The 6,133-nt window shown below is 39.6% G+C and overlaps 1 pseudogene; it reads left to right on the top strand.

The window, feature by feature from the left end:
• Positions 1–2,396: 2,396 nt before the first annotated feature.
• On the top strand, positions 2,397–3,285 carry LOC101353045 (ferritin light chain pseudogene; annotated as a pseudogene).
• Positions 3,286–6,133: the final 2,848 nt, after the last annotated feature.

Raw genomic sequence — 6,133 nt, 5'->3', positions numbered from 1 at the left:
GCACTGTCATATATTGCTGGTGGAAATATAAATTGGTTCAGTCACTTTGGAAAACTGGCATTTACTATTATTCAGCAATTCTACTCCTACATAAATGCCCAACAGTAATAAGTGCATATGTTTACCAAAAGACATATATAAGAATATTCATAGCAGCACTATTTGTAACAGCCCAAAACTGGAAAAACCCAAATGTCCATCAGCAGTAGATTTGGTTATATTTATACATCAGAATGATTTACTACTACATATTTTTATATACCAAACAAAATTATATGCTACACCTATGTATATACACTACCTATATGTATGCACTTCTATGTATATGCACTTTTGTAAAAAGAGTACCTACTGCATCATTCCATTTATATGAAGTTCAAAAGCAGGCAAAAGTAAACGTTGGTGATAGAAGTCAGAAGAGAGGTGCCTTTTGTAAGGGATATTGATGGGAGTGGGGAGGATGAAAAAAATCCTGGCATTCTGGAAATGTTCTGTTTTTGAGCTGGATGATTGGTTACATGTGGATACTCATTTGTAAAATTCATTGAGCTCAGTGTAGTTAATGTTTATTCACTTTATTGTATGTAAATTATACTTCAACAAACATGTTTACCAAAAAACTCAATAAAATATCTTTTTTTTTCATACATGGGGATGTTTACTTAGTGATAGTTCAAGCTGTACGCTTTTCTGTATGCATATCAAACTAAACCAAACCCACTGTTGAGTCAATTCCAACTCATAGTGACCCTATAGGACAGGGCAGAACTGCCCCATAGGGTTTCCAAGGCTGTAATCCTTATGGAAGCAGACTGCCACATCTCTCTCCCTCGGAGTGGCTGGTGGGTTCCGCGACCTCTCCTTTAGCAGCTGTGGTTTAACCATTGCGCCACCAGGGCTCCTTTATGTGCATATAATTCCCCAATAATTTTCTTTTAAAAAACTCTTCTGTTGACCCAATTTCCTTGCTAGCTATTGACTTTTTTCCTTTTTTTTTTTTTTCCTGCTCCTTTTTATATCAAAATTCCTAAAAGGAGCTGTCTGTACTCCTCATTTCCAATCACTCTACTCTCATCCTCTTTCTTTAAATGAATTTTTTTTTTTTTTTTTTGGCAGGGGGAATTTCAAACATCTGCAAAAGTAGAGAGTACTCATCATCTAGATTCAATAATCATCAAACACATAGTCATTCTTGATTTATCCATAGCCCCTACCCCACACACTCCCATTGTAGTATGCTGAAGCACATCCCAGACATGGTTTCATTTCAGCAGTAATTATTTCAGCATATATCTTTAAAAGAAATTTGTTAACCTAACCATAATATCGTTATATACCTAAAAAATTAAAATTTTAATATCATTAAATATCCATTCAGATTCAAATTTCCAATTACTCATAAATTATATTGTACTTTTTTGCTGTTTAAATCAGAATCTAAATAAAGTTCATATTGAATTTGATTGTTATGTATCCTAAATTTATTTTAATTAGAGGTTTTTTCTCCCTCCTCTTTTTAAAAATTTTAATTTCTTTATTGAAGAAACTAGGTTACCTGTTCCCTAGAGCTTCCTATAGTCTGATTTTGCTGATTGCATCCCCTTGGTATCTTGTTTAGCTTGTTCTTCTTTTCCCTATATTTTCTGTAAGTTGGTAATTGGTAGTTATAACTAGGGACTTGATCAGAATCAGGTTCATGCTTTTGGACAAGAATACTTTATAAGTAGTGTGATCCCCTAACACGAGGCATAGAAAGGCTAGTTGTCTCTCCCTTTCTCTGTATCTCTTCTGCAGCCATTGATGACCATTGCCTACATTTATTATTTCCTTAGGGACTGCATTATTCCTTCATTATTTAAGAATTGGAATACTTTCATAAGGAAAACTCCGTCATTAAATATTTGGTTTACATAGAAAAGGCAGGTTATACTTGATTCTTTCCTTTTGCTTTCCAGTTTGTTGTCAAAACAATGAATTGTTTCCCTAGCATCCTTCAGTAGTGACCCTTGAGGTTTGTTTTCTTCTTTTGCTATCATTACAAACTCATGTATTTCAAGGCATTTGATGTGTTTCAATTCATTCTTGTTGATGGAAATTCCATTTTTATCTACTATATTGATCGAAAAGGTTGATAACCTGTAGTGTTTGTGAGGCTGTGTAAAGTGGTTCAGCCTATATGGCAATATTTATCAAATTAGAAAACGCACATTTCCTTTGACCAACAATTTATCCCACAGAGACACTCAACACGTGCAAAGTAGAGTGTGTCCAAAGATGTTCATTGCAGCCTTATTTATTTTAGCAAAAGGTTGGAAACAACCTAAACTTCCATTAAAAGAGGAAGGTTGAACGTGACGGAAAAATTTGGAAATGGGTAGTGGTGACGGTTGCGCAACATGATAAAAGTACTTGGTGTCACTAAACTGTACGAGTAAAAAATGCTGAAACGGCAAGTTTTTTGTTATACATATCACACTACACTTTAAAAAAATAAATAAAAATTTAAAGAGGGATGGAATTAATAAACAAGTTAAGCAACTTTCAAACAAAGAAATATTATATAGTTCTTAAAAAGAATGAGATAAGCACATCAGGTGGTCCCATGAATCTGTCTTTTGCTTAATAGTATTTGGACTGGATGGAACACACCCGGGTTCCCCACCCCCAACCTGTGACCACCCTCCAACCTCTTCTCTAGGCCTCTGGGACCATCTTCTCGGCCATCCCATTTCCAGGACCAGCTAACACCATTTTTTGTGGTTAAGGTCTTTATTGCCAACTAACCATAAGCTCCCAGATACGTCAGAATTATTCTGCTGAAGGGCAGCCAACCTGCATCTGCAGGCCTCCTACAATTGACCTCTCTCTCTGGACTTCTATTTTGAACATGAGGATTTGGCCTTGGTAAGCTTGGGACACTTCTTTGAGAGTTGGAGAAGCAGGAAGGTGCCAAGCTATTGAAGATGCAAAACCAGCGCTGAGGCTGCACCCTCTTCCAGGCTGTGCAGAAGTCATCCCAAGATGAGTGGGGTAGAACCCTGGACACCCTGGAAGCCACCATGGCCCTGGACAAGAACCTGAGCCAAGCCCTTTGGTATCTGCATGCCTTGGACTCTGCCCGCATAGACCCCCATCTCTGTGACTTTTCTGGAGAGCCATTCCCTAGAGGATCAGGTGAAGCTCATCAAGAAGATGGGCGGCCACATGACCTCCACAGCCTGGCCAGTCCCCCAAGCCCGGCTGGGCAAGTATCTCTTCCAAAGGCTCACCCTAAAGCCTGACTAGGTGCCTCTGGAGCCCAGCAGCCTTTGAAAGGCCCTTCTGCATTTCCCTGGCCTCAGGGCTTCTGCCTGAGCCTCTCCCTGCAGCGATGAGGCAACTTTTTAACCCTGGAGCCCTCTCCCACATGATGGACTAAGTAGAAACAATAAAGCTTTTTTCTTTTTGGTAGCAAAAAAAATAATGAGTTAGCTCTGTATTACTGATATAGAACAATCTCCGTTCTGGGAGGGGAAGGCAAAAGAGCAAAAAACAAAACAGTGTGTATATTTATTTCTGTAAATTTTTATTAAACTAAATATAAATGTTGGAGAGAAAAACTGAAGTTACCAACAATTTCATTCTACTTGGATCAACAATCAACGTCCATGGAAGCAGCAGTCAAGAAATCAAATGACCTACTGCACTGAGTGAATCTGCAGCAAAAAACCTCTTCAAAGTTTTAAAAAGCAAACATATCACTGTGATGGCTAAGGTGCACCTAACCCAAGCCATGGTCTTTTCAATCACCTCATATGCATGTGAAAGCTGGACAATGAAACAGGAAAACAGAAGAAGAATTTATGCATTCAAACTGTGGTGTTGGCAAAGAATATTGAATATATTGCGGACTGCCAGAAGAATAAACAAATCAGTCTTGGAAGTGATACAACCAGAATGCTCCTTAGAAGCGAGGATGAGGAGACTTCAGCTGGTTTACTTTGGACAGGTCATCAGGAAAGTCCAATCACTCGAAAAGGACATCATGGTTGGTAAAGCAGAGGGTTGCTGAAGGTGAGGGAGGCCCTTGGTGAGATGGATTGACAACTTGGCAAAAACAATAGACTCAAACATGCAAACAATCATGAAGATGACGCAGGACCATGGCAACTAACAACAACACAGTCTAGTCTGGGGTCTAACGTTACTATGCTATTAAAAACCAAAAACCGAACTCATTGCCATTGAGTCGATTCCGACTCATAGCGACCCTACAGGACAGAGCAGAACTGCCCCACAGGGTTTCCAAGGAGCAGCTGGTGGATTTGAATTGCCACCTTCTGGTTAGGAGTGGAGCTCTTAACTACTACACCACCAGGGCTCCAACTATGCTATCATATAACGTTAATTTCTCTGTATCTGAAAAAAAAAAATTTTATAGTATTTTGTTAAGTAACTGGTGTGTAGTCAACACGTAGTAATAAGGTTATAGAATACATATTTCTCAAAAACAGTAGTAATCAGTACACTTATATTACCTGAAGTAGGTATTCCTTATTTTAGAAAGAACCACTCAAGTCAGGAGACAACATAGTGGTTATGTGCTCTGGTTTCAGACAGACCTGGGTTCAAATCTTGATTCTGCCACTTCCTAGCTGTGGACTTCATGTAAATATTTTAACTATCCTGTACCTCTATTTCCTCATCTATAAAGTGGGCTTAATAATACTGCTTACCTCTTAATGTTGTAGAGTCTCTGGGTGGTGCAAACAGTTAACATGCTCAGCTACTACTGACAGGTTGGAGGTTCGAGTCTACCCAGAAGTGCCTCAGAAGAAAGGCCTGGTGATCTACTTCCAAAAAATCAGCCACTGAAAACCCTACGGAGCATGGTTCTACTCTGACACACATGGGGTTGCCATGAATCAGAATCGACTCAGATGGCAACTGGTTTTCATAAAGTTGTTATAAGGAACAAGTATTATAATCCATGTGAAATAGTGTGTTCAACAGATATTTAAAAGTTTGATTTTTTTTTTTTTTTTGGTAGTCACTTTTCGTTATGTATGATGATCAGGCAATCATAATTCTGAAGAATCTAATGACTTGACCAAGTTGCCTCTCTCCTTCCTATTATCCCATTAACTCAGGTTGCTGGGGAGAGTGTAGTCAGATTTGCAGAAACTAAAATCTCTCCTTGGAGGAGGAAGATTAAGACCTTTCTTTCCCTTTAAATTTAGTCTGTGGTAGCTTGGGAAAAAAAAAAAGGCCACAAATTTTACCCAACCGTGTACATGAGTCCCTTTGCAATGAGATTTTGTAGCTTCTTCCACCAAGAGGTGGAGTCTATTTCCCTACTCTTTGAGTCTAGGCCTGGCCACATGACTTGGCTGTGGTCAGTGAAGAGGCTGTAAATATGACTAAAGCAGAGGTGTTAAAAGTTCTTGCACGTTGGGTCTTACTCTCTGGCCTCTCCTTGGAACCCCAGGTTGGCCATGTGAAGAACCCCGAGCCAGCCTACTAGGGAATGAGAGACCACAAGTTGCGGAGAACTGGGTTTTACTGGAGGTGGCTTTCGCCAGATGAGTACTGTGAAAGGAGAAGGGACAGGGAGTTGAGTGTGTATTCACCGCAGTGACTATAATGGTGGAAAATGAAATTTAAGCTGGGTAGAGAGTCTTTGGTCGGTGTAAATGGTTAAGCATGGGGCTACTAACCAAAAGGTGGGAGGCTCAAATCCAACCAAAGGCAACTTGGAAGAAAGGCTTCGGAAAGGTCACAGCCATGAAAACCCTGTGAAGCCAGTTCTATTTTGAGACACATTGGGTCGCTGTGAGTATTATGGATGGCAACTGGTTTTTTGTTTGTTTGTATTTTTAAGAAGGGAAGACAGGACATGGGTAGGAGGTGAAGGACAAAGATGGAAAGATCAATCAATTGTAGGTCCCACTGGAATCAAAGAGTTGCTGGATTTGGGGTGCTAGAGGGAGCGAGCTAGACAAACAGAAGAAGGCAGGATCAGTGATATTCATTTGCCAGGCCCAGTGCAAAATGAAGACGCAGGATCCCTTGTTCAAAAAGCAGGAAAAAAGTTTTTTCCTTTCTTCCGGGGTAGCTCTCTTGATTTGGTATGGTGCTCTTAATTTGCTATTTA

Source organism: Trichechus manatus, unplaced genomic scaffold (genome assembly GCF_000243295.1).
Source record: "Trichechus manatus latirostris isolate Lorelei unplaced genomic scaffold, TriManLat1.0 scaffold00030, whole genome shotgun sequence".
Classification (NCBI taxonomy): Eukaryota; Metazoa; Chordata; class Mammalia; order Sirenia; family Trichechidae; genus Trichechus; species Trichechus manatus.
This window is presented reverse-complemented; position numbering and strand designations above follow the sequence as displayed.